The sequence below is a fragment of the Oncorhynchus keta genome, chromosome 28 (assembly GCF_023373465.1).
Source record: "Oncorhynchus keta strain PuntledgeMale-10-30-2019 chromosome 28, Oket_V2, whole genome shotgun sequence".
Classification (NCBI taxonomy): domain Eukaryota; kingdom Metazoa; phylum Chordata; class Actinopteri; order Salmoniformes; family Salmonidae; genus Oncorhynchus; species Oncorhynchus keta.
The window spans coordinates 77628204-77645703 of record NC_068448.1 but is presented as its reverse complement, the minus strand read 5'-3'; the positions used below and the strand labels follow the sequence as shown (position 1 = coordinate 77645703).

At 45.9% G+C, this 17500-nt stretch overlaps 1 pseudogene; it reads right to left on the bottom strand.

The window, feature by feature from the left end:
• The window catches only part of LOC118378024 (uncharacterized protein C8orf34 homolog), a 131061-nt pseudogene that overhangs the window by 41661 nt on the left and 71900 nt on the right, over positions 1–17500 (bottom strand).

The window sequence follows — 17500 nt, the reverse complement described above, 5'->3', positions numbered from 1 at the left end:
GGAGGCGGCATCGGGGAGAGGGGGGAGGGGAGAGGGGGAGGATGCGGCAGGGGAGAGGGGGAAGGATGAGGCAGGGGGAGAGGGGGAGGATGAGGCAGGGGGGAGAGGGGGAAGGATGAGGCAGAGGGGGAGGGGGGAAGGCATGAGGCATCGGGGGAGAGGGGGGGAGAGGGGGAAGGGGCATTGGGGCGAGGCATCGGGGAGGCATCGGGGGGGAGAGCATCGGGGGGAATTGTAAGTAAAGTGAGCTGGACTGCTTGGTGATGGATAGTGGGAAGAACAGATGAAGGGAAAGGAAAGCAGACACTTACTTGGACAAACATCTGGGACCCAGATTCACATTCCTGATCTCGAACCAGGGCTGTGTCCATCCCGGGACCTAAATCAAAATGACAACCACACACAGAAAGAGAAAGAGCAACGCCAAAACACATTTGTCATTCAGCAGCCGCACGTATCCAGACAGTAGTGACTACATACATTTTCATACTGGTCCCACCCCACCCGTGGGAATTGAAGCCACAACCCTGGTGTTGCATGTGCCACGGTCTACAACCTGAGCCACAAGGGGCCATACTGGAACCTCAACAGTAGAACAAGAGATACACAGGCAATATACACCTCACCTGGCACTCGATATCGTGTACATATGCTATCTGAGTTCGGTGACACAATCAGGATATGATGTAGTGTACGTATGCTATCTGAGTTCACTGGCTACAAGGTGACACAATCAGGATATGATATAGTGTACATATGCTATCTGAGTTCACTGGCTACAAGGTGACACAATCAGGATATGATATAGTGTACGTATGCTCTCTGAGTTCAGTGAGCATACTACAAGGTGACACTTTTCAGGATATGTGAATTGTTTTACTCACAGGAGACGGGCACAGCTTGTGGGCGATGGAGAAGTCCATGTCCATCTGGCATGTTCACAGCAGTGTGTTCTGGGAAGAGGTGAAGGGGATAAGGGGGTCCGTGAGTGGGGACATGCTGGGGGGCATGGTGCTCCTCTGCTGGTCTACTGGCATCCGACAGACTGTCCCCTTGCAGCCTGTAGAGGAAACACAACACAACATTAGACATACATACTAAACAACTACAGGCTGAATCACATGTCAAGACAACTCACACGACTCGGCACACTTCATCAACGCCGAGCTTTAAAACAAAATAGACACACACTAAACAAATCGCTAGGTCTCACCATTGCACCGCTAACACACTCAACAACTGCAATGTTTCGGGAAATAATACAGACAGAAATACTCCTCAGCAAAACTGTCCTTTTTAGCCACAAAAAACTGAAATATCAAAGGTACATAGCTATTCAGACCATTTAGTCTGTACTTTGTTGAAGCACGGTTGGCAGTGATTACAGCCTGGAGTCGTCTTGGCACACCTGTCAACAGCTTTGGGGAGTTTCTCCCATTCTTCTCTGCAGATCCTCTAAAGCTCTGACATCAGCATTGTGTTGGGGACACAACTGCACATTTTAGAGTGGCTCCAAGTCCCAGCACAGAGATGTTAGATCGGGTTTAAGTCCGGTCTCTGGCTATGCCACACCTGTCAGGTGGATGGACATTTAAAGAGAAATGCTCCTAACAGGGATGTAAACACATTTGCACATTTTCTGAAAATGGCACCCTGTTCCCTGTGAAAACACTACTTTGACTACATCTTATGAAAAGGGGACACTTTACATGGCGTTTATATTTTTGTTCCTTGTATAGTATACTACTTTGACTACACACAGGGAAGGGGACAGTATTAATGGCACCCTGTTCCATTGTTACGTTACAGCCTTATTGTAAAATGTATTAAAAGTTGGGACACTATCAAATGGCACCCAATACCCCTTTGACACAGCAAAAACAGGGAAGGGGACACTATAATGGCACCCTATTCCCTTTGACTACAGTACTTTGTTGAAGCACCTTTGGGGACACTATCTTGGCACCCTGTTCCCTTTTGACTACAAGCTCTGGAAGGGGACACATCACTGCACCGCACTCCTGTTCCCTTTGACGGGTTACAGTCTCTGGCTGGGGAAGGGGACACGATTTGTTTATAATGGCACCCTGTTCCCTTGTATAGTGCACTACTTTGACTACAGCCGGGAAGGGGACACTATAAAGGGTGCCATTTATGACGCATCCATATTTCAAACTAGCTTTGGCGCTGTGCAGTATCTCTCCTCGGTGAAATGTCAGACATCTGCTTTCTCCCCCGTCTCTCTGTTTATTTAACTAGGCAAGTCAGTTTTTAAGAACAAATTCTTATTTACAATGACGGCCTAGGAACAGTGGGTTAACTGCCTTGTTCAGCGGGCAGAACGACAGATTTTTTTTTAACCTCGCCAGCTCGGGGATTCTATGGGACTCCCAATCACGGGGCCGGTTGTGATACAGCCTGGAATCGAACCAGGGTCTGTAGCCGACACCTTGAGCACTGAGATTCAGTGCCTTAGACCACTGCGCCACTCGGGAGCCCGTTCTGTTCTGGGCAAATTTCTGCTCTGTCCTCTTTAACCTGACCACTAGATCCTCTAGAGATCTATGGACTGAATATCTGTCTGTTTTAGATGGGGAGGGGAGGGCCCTAAACACATCACTGGCCTGGAAATGCCTTTCTGGACACACGTGACCCTAATATCAGAGGTTATTTACAGTGACTCACCCAACCCCTTTTCACTTATTTAACATTTTATTGTGTTATAATCCTCGATTCAAAATAAATACAAATCTCAATACCACACGATGTCAAAGTAAAGTCATCTTTGAGATGATCAAAGTCCACCTGTGGCCAATTCAGTTGTTTGGACATAATTTAGAAAGAAACACACCAGTCTACAGTATATAAAAGGTCCCACAGTTGACAGAGCAGGAACTATACCATGAAGTCCAAAGAACTGTCCGTAGATCTCTGAGATTGTGATGAGGTATATATCTAGGGAAGGGTATAAAACCATTTCTAGAGTGATGAAAGTTTCCAAGAGCACGGCGGTCTACATCATTTGGAAATTGTTAAAATATATACCCAGACTCTTCCTAGAGGTGGCCGTCCGGCCATACTGAGCAACCGGGCAGGAAGGACCTTGGTCAGGGAGGAGAACAAGAACCCAATGACCACTCTGACAGAACTACAGAGTTCCTGGGCTGAGATGGGAGAACCTGCCAGAAGGACAACTGTCTCTATAGCACTTCACCAATCTGAGATGTATGGGAGAGTGGCCAGACAGAAGACGCTCCTGAGAAAAAGGGACATGACAGCCCACCTGTAGTTTGTAAGAGAAAACCTTTTCAAAGACTCTGAGAGCATCAGAGTCCTGAATTCAAAGTGATATGTCTGGAGAAAAACAGGGCACAGCGCAACACCTATCTAACACCAGCCCTACCGTGAAACATGGTGGTTGTAGCAGCATGCTATGGGGATGCTTTTCAGCGTCAGGGACTGGGAGACTGGTAGGGTAGAGGAAACAATGGAGCCAGATACAGGCAAATCCTAGATGAGAACCTGCTTCAGAGTGCAAACGACCTTAGTCTGGGGGGGGTGAAGATTTACATTTCAACAGGACAATGACCCCAAGCATTCAGCCAAAGCAACGCTGGAATGGCTTGAGAACAAGAATGTGAAAGTCCTTGAGTGGCCCAGACCTGAATCACATTGAAAATGTGTGGAAAGACTTGAAGATTGCTGTTCACCGCCGCTCCCCATCTAACTTAACAGAGTTTGAAAAAATCTACAAAGAAGAATGGAAGAAAATGCCCAAATCCAGATGTGCAAAGTTGATTCGGACAAAGTATTGACTATGTAAATGAGTTATTCCTGTATTTCATGTTCAATGCACAATCAAGAGCATCGTCAACCCCTCAACCGCAAGGCTCTCCAGAGGGTAGTGAGGTCTGCACAACACCATCACCGGGGGGAAACTACCTGCCCTCCAGGACCACCCGATGTCACAGGAAGGCCAAAAAGATAATCAAGGACAACAACCACCCGAGCCACTGCCTGTTCACCCCGCTATCATCCAGAAGGCGAGGTCAGTACAGGTGCATCAAAGCTGGGACCGAGAGACTAAAAAACAGCTTCTATCTCAAGGCCATCAGACTGTAAAACAGCCAACACTAACATAGAGAGGCTGCTGCCAACACACTGACTCAAATCTCAAGGCCACTTTAAAACATGGACTTAATAAAGGTATCACTAGTAACTTTAAATAACACCACTTTAATAATGTTTACATACCCTACATTACTCATCTCATATGTATATACTGTACTCTATACCATCTACTGCATCTTGCCATCTTTATGTAATACATGTATCACTAGTCACTTTAAATAACACCACTTTAATAATTACTCATCCATATATTTATATGTACATATTCTCATTCACCCCTTTACATTTGTGTGTATTAGGTAGTTGTGGGGTAGTTGTGGGGTAGTTGTGGGGTAGTTGTGGGGTAGTTGTGGGGTAGTTGTGGGGAATTGTTAGATTAATGCACAAGCATTTCGCTACGCTGTGTGGGTGGACCAATTCAGTATGTGACCAATAACATCTGCTAACCATGTGTATGTGACCAATAACATCTGCTAACCATGTGTATGTGACCAATAACATCTGCTAACCATGTGTATGTGACCAATAACATCTGCTAACCATGTGTATGTGACCAATAACATCTGCTAACCATGTGTATGTGACCAATAACATCTGCTAACCATGTGTATGTGACCATTAACATCTGGGTTGGTGCCGTGGCAGAGATCTTTGTGAGCTATACTCAGCCTTGTCTCAGGATGGTAAGTTGGTGGTTGAAGATATCCCTCTAGTGGTGTGGGGGCTGTGCTTTGGCAAAGTGGGTGGGGTTATATCCTTCCTGTTTGGCCCTGTCCGGGGGTGTCCTCGGATGGAGCCACAGTGTCTCCTGACCCCTCCTGTCTCAGCCTCCAGTATTTATGCTGCAGTAGTTTATGTGTCGGGGGGGCTAGGGTCAGTTTGTTATATCTGGAGTACTTCTCCTGTCCTATTCGGTGTCCTGTGTGAATTTAAGTGTGCTCTCTCTAATTCTCTCTGTCGCTCTTTCTCTCTCTCTCTCGGAGGACCTGAGCCCTAGGACCATGCCTCAGGACTACCTGACATGATGACTCCTTGCTGTCCCCAGTCCACCTGACTGTGCTGCTGCTCCAGTTTCAACTGTTCTGCCTTATTATTATTGGACCATGCTGGTCATTTATGAACATTTGAACATCTTGGCCATGTTCTGTTATAATCTCCACCTGGCACAGCCAGAAGAGGACTGGCCACCCCACATAGCCTGGTTCCTCTCTAGGTTTCTTCCTAGGTTTTGGCCTTTCTAGGGAGTTTTTCCTAGCCACCGTGCTTTTACACCTGCATTGTTTGCTGTATGGGGTTTTAGGCTGGGTTTCTGTACAGCACTTTGAGATATCAGCTGATGTACGAAGGGCTATATAAATACATTTGATTTGATGATTTGATCTGCTAACCATGTGTATGTGACCATTAACATCTGCTAACCATGTGTATGTGACCAATAACATCTACTAACCATGTGTATGTGACCAATAAAATGGGATTTGATTAGAATACTTTTGCAAAAAAATCTAAAAACACGTTTTCACTTTGTCATTATGGGGTATTGTGTGTAGATGGGTAAGACTTAAAAAAACAAACATTTTAAGCCATTTTGAATTCAGGCTGTAACACGACAAAATGTGGAGTCAAGAGGAATGAATACTTTGTGAGTGAACTGTAAATAAACAGGGGGGAGAGAAAGAGAGACTGGTAATGAGGAGAGTGTTCAGCAGACATGCCTGTGGCTATAAAGGCTATAAAGCCAGGGGTCACAGGTCAAAAGGAAGCAGATAGAGTGACATGGAGAGAAGGAGGAGAGGGGTTGGCTCTCACTTCCAAACAAAAAGGTTTACAGTGTTCTAGTTTTTTTTTTTTTCACTGCCTGTGAAATCTATCTGTACATCTTAATAAAAAACCTCTCCATCCTACTAATAAACCTGCTTCCCTGAAGTCTAGCGCATGTGGGGAGGTTTGACTTGAAGAGACATAGAGTATGTCTACTGGTCTAATATAGAGACAAACACTGACTAACATAGAAGTTGATCATTCAGAGGTGAACTAGTGTCTCTCTCTCACACATGTCCCAGGAACATCCGTGCAGAGGAAGCCTATGGACACTGCAGTAAGTCAGACAAGCATTCATCATATACCCCTCCTCCAAGATAAATACTGAGACCATACCCCTCTCCTCTCAGATAAATACTGAGGGACCATACCCCTCTCCTCTCAGATAAATACTGAGGTACCATACCCCTCTCCTCTCAGATAAATACTGAGGTACCATACCCCTCTCCTCTCAGATAAATACTGAGACCATACCCCTCTCCTCTCAGATAAATACTGAGACCATACCCCTCTCCTCTCAGATAAATACTGAGACCATACCCCTCTCCTCTCAGATAAATACTGAGACTATACCCCTCTCCTCTCAGATAAATACTGAGACCATACCCCTCTCCTCTCAGATAAATACTGAGACTATATCCCTCTCCTCTCAGATAAATACTGAGACCATACCCCTCTCCTCTCAGATAAATACTGAGACCATACCCCTCTCCTCTCAGATAAATACTGAGACCATACCCCTCTCCTCTCCTCTCCTCTCAGATAAATACTGAGGTACCATACCCCTCTCCTCTCAGACAAATACTGAGACCATACACCTCTCCTCTCAGATAAATACTGAGGTACCATATCCCTCTCCTCTCAGATAAATACTGAGGTACCATACCCCTCTCCTCTCAGATAAATACTGAGACCATACCCCTCTCCTCTCCTCTCAGATAAATACTGAGGTACCATACCCCTCTCCTCTCAGATAAATACTGAGACTATACCCCTCTCTTCTCTCCGATAAATACTGAGACCATACCCCTCTCCTCTCCTCTCCTCTCAGATAAATACTGAGGTACCATACCCCTCTCCTCTCAGATAAATACTGAGACCATACCCCTCTCCTCTCCTCTCAGATAAATACTGAGGTACCATACCCCTCTCCTCTCAGATAAATACTGAGACCATACACCTCTCCTCTCCTCTCAGATAAATACGGAGACTATACCCCTCTCCTCTCAGATAAATACATGGTGAATAGACGGTAGTGCAGTGTTTGACCTGTCCCACTGTGTAAATGGAGCTACCAAGTCACAGAGCAGACAGACAGACAAAAGGAAAAACAGACAACAAGCCAGCAATCAAGACAGACAGTCAGTCAAACAATCAGTCAGACAGACGGACAGGTAAGGGCCAGGTGGTCAGGGTAAAGGACACATTAGGGACAGGTATCAGGGTAAAGGACACATAAGGGACAGGTTATCAGGGTAAAGGACAGGTAAGCGCCAGGTGGTCAGGGTAAAGGACAGGTAAGGGTCAGGGTAAAGGACACGTAAGGGACAGGTTATCAGGGTAAAGGACAGGTAAGGGCCAGGTGTGCAGGGTAAAGGACAGGTAGGGCCAGGTAGTCAGGGTAAAGGACAGGTAAGGGACAGGTTATCAGGGTAAAGGACAGGTAAGGGTCAGGGTAAAGGACAGGTAAGGGTCAGGGTAAAGGACAGGAAAGGGCCAGCAGATAAGGGTAAAGGACAGGTAAGGACCAGGTGGTCAGGGTAAAGGACAGGTAAAGGCCAGGTTGTCAGGGTAAAGGACAGATAAGGGCCAGGTTGTCAGGGTAAAGGACAGGTAAGGGCCAGGTTGTCAGGGTAAAGGACAGGTCAGGGTGAGGTGGTCAGGGTAAAGGACAGGTAAGGGCGAAGTGGTCAGGGTAAAGGACAGGTCAGGGTAAGGGTGAGGGTAAAGGACAGGTAAGAGCCAGGTAATCCCAGTAAAGTACAGGTAAGGGGCAGGTGGCCAAGGTAAAGCACAGGTAAGGACCAGGTAGTCAGAGAATAGGACAGGTAAAGGCCAGGTATTCAGGGTAATGGACAGGTTAGGGCCAGGTATTCAGGGTAATGGACAGGTTAGGGCCAGGTATTCAGAGTAAATAGTAAAGGACAGGTATTCAGGGTAATGGACAGGTTAGGGCCAGGTATTCAGAGTAAAGAGTAAAGGACAGGTTAGGGACAGGTATTCAGGGTAAAGGACAGGTTAGGGCCAGGTATTCAGAGTAAAGGACAGGTTAGGTCCAGGTATTCAGAGTAAAGTACAGGTTAGGGCCAGGTATTCAGCGTAAAGGACAGGTTAGGGCCAGGTATTCAGAGTAAATGACAGGTTAGGGCCAGGTATTCAGAGTAAAGAGTAAAGGACAAGTAAATATTTACCTTGCACACCTAGAGCAGATGTTGAGTGTGACCTTGGCCTGGGGTTCTGGGCAGTAGGAGCTACGACCCTGGCTGAATTTACTGCCTGACGGAGCCAGCCCTGTTACCCCCTCCATACGCAGGTCATCTAGGTCCTCTGGAAAGGGAGTAGGAGAGGAAGTAAGTGGAGGAGAGTGGAAGTGACAGAGGAGAAAGAGGAGGAGAGTGAAGGAGGAGAGAGGAAGTGACAAAGGAGGAGACAGAGGAGGAGAGTGAAGGAGGAGAGAGGAAGTGACAGAGGAGGAGAAAGAGGAGGAGAGTGAAGGAGGAGAGAGAAGGAGACAGAGGAGGAGAGTGAAGGAGGAGAGAGGATGAGACAAAGGAGGAGACAGAGGAGGAGAGTGAAGGAGGAGAGAGGAAGTGACAGAGGAGGAGACAGGGGGAGAGTGAAGGAGGAGAGAGGAAGTGACAGAGGAGGAGACAGAGGAGGAGAGTGAAGGAGGAGAGAGGAAGTGACAGAGGAGGAGACAGAGGAGGAGAGTGAAGGAGGAGAGAGGAAGTGACAGAGGAGGAGAGTGAAGAAGGAGAGAGGAGGAGACAGAGGAGGAGAGTGAAGGAGGAGAAAGAGGAAGTGACAGAGGAGGAGAAAGAGGAGGAGAGTGAAGGAGGAGAGAGAGAGAAGGAGACAGAGGAGGAGACAGAGGAGGAGAGTGAAGGAGGAGAGAGGAAGTGACAGAGGAGGAGACAGAGGAGGAGAGTGAAGGAGGAGAGAGGAAGTGACAGAGGAGGAGACAGAGGAGGAGAGTGAAGGAGGAGAGAGGAAGTGACAGAGGAGGAGAAAGACGAGGAGAGTGAAGGAGGAGAGAGGAGGACACAGAGGAGGAGAGTGAAGGAGGAGAGAGGAAGTGACAGAGGAGGAAGCTGGAGGACACAGAGGAGGAGACAGAGAAGGAAGAGGAAGAGAGGGAGAGAGAGATTGGGCACAGAGGCATATGGTTTCAAGGGACCTCCAGGGGCTAAGACAGAGAAACTCAATGAACCCGGAAAGTTAGATTGGCAAACAGTATGTGTCTGTGTGCCCACAGTGCCAGGGCGTATGTGTCTGTGTGCCCACAGTGCCAGGGTGTATGTGTCTGTGCCCACAGTGCCAGGGTGTATGTGTCTGTGTGCCCACAGTGCCAGGGCGTATGTGTCTGTGTGCCCACAGTGCCAGGGTGTATGTGTCTGTGTGCCCACAGTGCCAGGGTATATGTGTCTGTGTGCCCACAGTGCCAGGCCGTATGTGTCTGTGTGCCCACAGTGCCAGGGCGTATGTGTCTGTGTGCCCACAGTGCCAGGCCGAATGTGTCTGTGTGCCCACAGTGCCAAGCCGTATGTGTCTGTGTGCCCACAGTGCCAGGGCGTATGTGTCTGTGTGCCCACAGTGCCAGGCCGTATGTGTCTTCGTGTTGGTTAAAGCTGCCCGTTCATCACTGTGCCAGCCATGATGGCAGGCATGAATTAGATTACTGGGAGCGTCATGATGCCAGGCATGAATTAGATTACTGGGAGCGCCATGATGCCAGGCATGAATTAGATTACTGGGAGCGTCATGATGCCAGGCATGAATTAGATTACTGGGAGCGCCATGATGCCAGGCATGAATTAGATTACTGGGAGCGCCATGATGCCAGGCATGAATTAGATTACTGGGAGCGTCATGATGCCAGGCATGAATTAGATTACTGGGAGCGTCATGATGCCAGGCATGAATTAGATTACTGGGAGCGTCATGATGCCAGGCATGAATTAGATTACTGGGAGCGTCATGATGCCAGGCATGAATTAGATTACTGGGAGCGTCATGATGCCAGGCATGAATTAGATTACTGGGAGCGTCATGATGCCAGGCATGAATTAGATTACTGGGAGCGTCATGATGCCAGGCATGAATTAGATTACTGGGAGCGTCATGATGCCAGGCATGAATTAGATTACTGGGAGCGTCATGATGCCAGGCATGAATTAGATTACTGGGAGCGTCAAACCGGCAGCTAACTGAACATCATCTACACAGAGCTACAGAGGAAAAGGAGAGTGTGTTTTTGTCCACTACAGTGTGTTACTGTACCCTACAGTGTGTTACTGTACACTACAGTGTGTTACTGTCCACTACAGTGTGTTACTGTACACTACAGTGTGTTACTGTACCCTACAGTGTGTTACTGTCCACTACAGTGTGTTACTGTACCCTACAGTGTGTTACTGTACCCTACAGTGTGTTACTGTACCCTACAGTGTGTTACTGTACACTACAGTGTGTTACTGTACCCTACAGTGTGTTACTGTACACTACAGTGTGTTACTGTACCCTACAGTGTGTTACTGTACCCTACAGTGTGTTACTGTACACTACAGTGTGTTACTGTACCCTACAGTGTGTTACTGTACCCTACAGTGTGTTACTGTACACTACAGTGTGTTACTGTCCACTACAGTGTGTTACTGTCCACTACAGTGTGTTACTGTACCCTACAGTGTGTTACTGTACCCTACAGTGTGTTACTGTACACTACAGTGTGTTACTGTACACTACAGTGTGTTACTGTACACTACAGTGTGTTACTGTCCACTACAGTGTGTTACTGTACCCTACAGTGTGTTACTGTACACTACAGTGTGTTACTGTACACTACAGTGTGTTACTGTCCACTACAGTGTGTTACTGTACCCTACAGTGTGTTACTGTACCCTACAGTGTGTTACTGTCCACTACAGTGTGTTACTGTCCACTACAGTGTGTTACTGTACCCTACAGTGTGTTACTGTACACTACAGTGTGTTACTGTACCCTACAGTGTGTTACTGTACCCTACAGTGTGTTACTGTCCACTACAGTGTGTTACTGTACCCTACAGTGTGTTACTGTACCCTACAGTGTGTTACTGTACACTACAGTGTGTTACTGTCCACTACAGTGTGTTACTGTCCACTACAGTGTGTTACTGTACCCTACAGTGTGTTACTGTACCCTACAGTGTGTTACTGTCCACTACAGTGTGTTACTGTACCCTACAGTGTGTTACTGTACCCTACAGTGTGTTACTATACACTACAGTGTGTTACTGTACACTACAGTGTGTTACTGTCCACTACAGTGTGTTACTGTCCACTACAGTGTGTTACTGTACCCTACAGTGTGTTACTGTACCCTACAGTGTGTTACTGTACACTACAGTGTGTTACTGTACACTACAGTGTGTTACTGTCCACTACAGTGTGTTACTGTACACTACAGTGTGTTACTGTCCACTACAGTGTGTTACTGTACACTACAGTGTGTTACTGTACCCTACAGTGTGTTACTGTCCACTACAGTGTGTTACTGTCCACTACAGTGTGTTACTGTACCCTACAGTGTGTTACTGTACCCTACAGTGTGTTTCTGTACATTACAGTGTGTTACTGTCCACTACAGTGTGTTACTGTACACTACAGTGTGTTACTGTACCCTACAGTGTGTTACTGTACCCTACAGTGTGTTACTGTCCACTACAGTGTGTCACTGCACCCTACAGTGTGTTACTGTGTTACTGTCCACTACAGTGTGTTACTGTACACTACAGTGTGTTACTGTACCCTACAGTGTGTTTCTGTACATTACAGTGTGTTACTGTCCACTACAGTGTGTTACTGTCCACTACAGTGTGTTACTGTACACTACAGTGTGTTTCTGTACATTACAGTGTGTTACTGTCCACTACAGTGTGTTACTGTACATTACAGTGTGTTACTGTCCACTACAGTGTGTTACTGTACATTACAGTGTGTTACTGTACCCTACAGTGTGTTACTGTACCCTACAGTGTGTTACTGTCCACTACAGTGTGTTACTGTACACTACAGTGTGTTTCTGTACATTACAGTGTGTTACTGTACATTACAGTGTGTTACTGTCCACTACAGTGTGTTACTGTACATTACAGTGTGTTACTGTCCACTACAGTGTGTTACTGTACATTACAGTGTGTTACTGTACACTACAGTGTGTTACTGTACACTACAGTGTGTTACTGTACATTACAGTGTGTTACTGTCCACTACAGTGTGTTACTGTACATTACAGTGTGTTACTGTCCACTACAGTGTGTTACTGTACACTACAGTGTGTTACTGTACCCTACAGTGTGGTTCTGTACCCTACAGTGTGTTACTGTCCACTACAGTGTGTTACTGTACACTACAGTGTGTTACTGTACCCTACAGTGTGGTTCTGTACCCTACAGTGTGTTACTGTACACTACAGTGTGTTACTGTACCCTACAGTGTGGTTCTGTACCCTACAGTGTGTCACTGTACATTACAGTAATGACCTTCATGTCTTAAAGTAATGATGGATAGTCATTTCTCTTTGCTTATTTGAGCTGTTCTTGCCATAATATGGACTTGGTCTTTTATCAAATAGGACTATCTTCTGTGTATCACCACTACCTTGTCATAACACAACTGATTGGCTCAAATGCATTAAGAAGGAAAGAAATTCCACAAATTAACTTTTTTAACAAGGCACACCTGTTAATTGAAATGCATGGTATGCCCTACTGAAAACACCATGGAAACAGGAGAATTCAAACAAGACAGTGGCTGCTATTCCATCACTGGCCACTAGAGGTCATAGTAACCTCATACACACAAGTTTAAAAGTTTATTCGCAACGTGCACAGGATACTACTCGTGTTAATAGTAATAATAACAATAATAATAATAATAATAATAATAGTAATAGTAATAATAATAATAATAATAATAATAATAATAATAATAATAATAATAATAATAGTAATAATAATAATAATAATAATAGTAATAGTAATAATAATAATAATAATAATAATAATAATAGTAATAATAATAATAATAATAATAATAATAATAATAGTAATAATAATAATAATAGTAATAATAATAATAATATCAACAATAATAATAATAATAATAATAATAATATCAATAATAATAATAATAGTAATAATAATAATAATAATAATAATAATAATAATAATAATATCAATAATAATAATAATAGTAATAATAATAATAATAATAATAATAATAATAATATTAGAGTAATAAGAAGAAGAAGAAGAAAAGAAAGAAAGAAATCCAAAATCTAATAAATTTAAGTAAGAATAAAAACCTGAGAAGAACTACGATGACAGTTAAAGAAACAAATAGTTGCAAATGTATTCAAATAAAGCAAACAGAAATACCTCATTTTCCCTCAAAACCAACTCAATTCATCAGGGCACGGACTACAAGGTGTCGAAAGCATTCCACAGGGATGAACCATCAATAAGACTGATAGACCTCTCTACCATCTCTACCATCTCTGTCTCTCTGTATCTCCCTACTCTCCAGCGCCAGTGGCTGGCCAATCAGAAAGACTGATAGACCTCTCTGCCTCTCTACCATCTCTGTCTCTCTGTATCTCCCTACTCTCCAGCGCCAGTGGCTGGCCAATCAGAAAGACTGATAGACCTCTCTGCCTCTCTACCATCTCTGTCTCTCTGTATCTCCCTACTCTCCAGCGCCAGTGGCTGGCCAATCAGAAAGACTGATAGACCTCTCTGCCTCTCTACCATCTCCGTCTCTCTGTATCTCCCTACTCTCCAGCGCCAGTCTGGCAGGCCACTCAGTAAGACTGATAGACCTCTCTGCCTCTCTACCATCTCCGTCTCTCTGTATCTCCCTACTCTCCAGCGCCAGTCTGGCAGGCCACTCAGTAAGACTGATAGACCTCTCTGCCTCTCTACCATCTTTGTCTCTCTATCTCTCTTCTCTCCAGCGCCAGTCTGGCAGGCCACTCAGTAAGACTGATAGACCTCTCTGCCTCTCTACCATCTCCGTCTCTCTATCTCTCTACTCTCCAGCGCCAGTCTGGCAGGCCACTCAGTAAGACTGATAGACCTCTCTGCCTCTCTACCATCTCCGTCTCTCTGTATCTCCCTACTCTCCAGCGCCAGTCTGGCAGGCCACTCAGTAAGACTGATAGACCTCTCTGCCTCTCTACCATCTCTGTCTCTCTATCTCTCTTCTCTCCAGCGCCAGTCTGGCAGGCCACTCAGTAAGACTGATAGACCTCTCTGCCTCTCTACCATCTCTGTCTCTCTATCTCTCTTCTCTCCAGCGCCAGTCTGGCAGGCCACTCAGTAAGACTGATAGACCTCTCTGCCTCTCTACCATCTTGTCTCTCTGTATCTCCCTTGTTCTCCAGCGCCAGTCTGGCAGGCCACTCAGTAAGACTGATAGACCTCTCTGCCTCTCTACCATCTCTGTCTCTCTATCTCTCTTCTCTCCAGCGCCAGTGGCTGGCCACTCAGTAAGACTGATAGACCTCTCTGCCTCTCTACCATCTCTGTCTCTCTATCTCTCTTCTCTCCAGCGCCAGTCTGGCAGGCCACTCAGTAAGACTGATAGACCTCTCTGCCTCTCTACCATCTCTGTCTCTCTATCTCTCTTCTCTCCAGCGCCAGTCTGGCAGGCCACTCAGTAAGACTGATAGATCTCTCTGCCTCTCTATCTCTCTTCTCTCCAGCGCCAGTCTGGCAGGCCACTCAGTAAGACTGATAGATCTCTCTGTCTCTCTATCTCTCTTCTCTCCAGCGCCAGTCTGGCAGGCCAATCAGAAAGACTGATAGACCTCTCTGCCTCTCTACCATCTCCGTCTCTCTGTATCTCCCTATCTCCAGCGCCAGTCTGGCAGGCCACTCAGTAAGACTGATAGACCTCTCTGCCTCTCTACCATCTCCGTCTCTCTGTATCTCCCTACTCTCCAGCGCCAGTCTGGCAGGCCACTCAGTAAGACTGATAGACCTCTCTGCCTCTCTACCATCTCCGTCTCTCTGTATCTCCCTACTCTCCAGCGCCAGTCTGGCAGGCCACTCAGTAAGACTGATAGACCTCTCTGCCTCTCTACCATCTCCGTCTCTCTCTATCTCCCTACTCTCCAGCGCCAGTCTGGCAGGCCACGTTGTTTGTCACCAAAGCCCCATATACTATCCACCACTGCGACCTGTATGCTCTCGTTGGCTGGCCCTCGCTTCATACTCGTCGCCAAACCCACTGACTCCAGGTTATCTACAAGTCTCTGCTAGGTTAAGCTCCGCCTTATCTCAGCTCACTGGTCACCATAGCAGCACCCACCCAGCAGGTATATTTCACTGGTCACCCCCAAAACCAATTCCTCCTTTGGCCGCCTTTCTTCCAGTTCTCTGCTACCAATGACTGGAACGAACTGCCAAAATCTTATCTCCCTCTCTAACTTTAAGCACCAGCTGTCAGAGCAGCTGACAGATCCCTGCACCTGTACATAGCCCATCTGTAAATAGCCCATCCAACTACCTCATCCCCATACGGTTATTTTTTGTTGTTCACCCCAGTATCTCTACTTGCACATTCATCTTCTGCACATCTATCACTCCAGTGTTAATGCTAAATTGTAATTATTTCGCCACTACGGCCCATTTATTGCCTTACCTCCCTTATCTTACCTCATTTGCACACACTGTATATAGACTTTTTTATTGTCTTATTGACTGTATGTTTGTTTATTCCATGTGTAACTGTGTTGTTTCTGTCCCACTACTCTGCTTTATCTTGGCCAGGTCAAAATTGTAATGGAGAACTTGTTCTCAACTAGCTTACCTGGTTAAAATAAAGGTGAAATAAAAAAATGTAAAAAGACTGATAGACCTCTCTACCATCTCTACCATCTCTGTCTCCCTGTATCTCTCCAATCTCCAGCGCCAGTCTGGCTGGCCGCTCATTAAGACTGATAGACCTCTCTACCATCTCTGTATCTCCCTACTCTCCAGCACCAGTCTGGCAGGTCACTCAGTAAGACTGATAGACCTCTACCTCTATACCACCGCTGTCTCTCTGTCTCTCTTTCTGCCAACCCAGGTCCAGTCTCAGTGGACTGTACTGGGCCAAACCCTTCAGTATATCAGGCCAAGCCTTCACACAGAATTACAAATGACTTCAGGACATCATTCCCTCTGAATAGCTGCATGGTCCAAGCACACCAAGAAATCTGTGAAGAGGGCACGGCGAAACATATTCCCTCTCAGGAGACTTAAAAAATTTGGTCCTCAGATCCTCAAAAGGTTCTACAGCTGCATCCCAGTACGTCATTGGGGCCAAGCTTTCTGCCATCCGGGACCTCTATACCAGGCGGTGTCAGAGGAAGGCCCTAAAAATGGTCAAAGACTCCAGCCATCCTAGTCACAGGCTGTTCTTTCTGCTACCGCAGGGCAAGCAGTGCCGGAGCACCAAATCTAGGTCCAAGAGGCTCCTAACCCCAAGCCATAAGACTCCTGAACATCTAACCAAATGCCTACCCGGACTATTTGCATTGCCCACCCTGTTTTACATCTCTGCTACTCTCTGTTGTTATGTACTCTCTGTTGTTATCTACTCTCTGTTGTTATCTACTCTCTGTTGTTATCTACTCTCTGTTGTTATCTACTCTCTGTTGTTATCTACTCTCTGTTGTTATGTACTCTCTGTTGTTATCTACTCTCTGTTGTTATGTACTCTCTGTTGTTATCTACTCTCTGTTGTTATCTACTCTCTGTTGTTATCTACTCTCTGTTGTTATGTACTCTCTGTTGTTATCTACTCTCTGTTGTTATGTACTCTCTGTTGTTATCTACTCTCTGTTGTTATGTACTCTCTGTTGTTATCTACTCTCTGTTGTTATGTACTCTCTGTTGTTATCTACTCTCTGTTGTTATCTACTCTCTGTTGTTATCTACTCTCTGTTGTTATCTACTCTCTGTTGTTATCTACTCTCTGTTGTTATCTACTCTCTGTTGTTATCTAAGCATAGCCACATTAATAACTCTACCTACATGTATGTATTACCTCAATTACCTCGACTAACCGGTGCCGCCGCACGTTGACTCTCTACCGGTACCCCCTGTATATAGCCTCCACATTGACTCTGTACCGGTACCCCCTGTATATAGCCTCCACATTGACTCTGTACCGGTACCCCCTGTATATAGCCTCCACATTGACTCTGTACCAGTACCCCCTGTATATAGTCTCCACATTGACTCTGTACCGGTACCCCTGTATATATCCTCCATATTGACTCTGTACGGTACCCCCTGTAT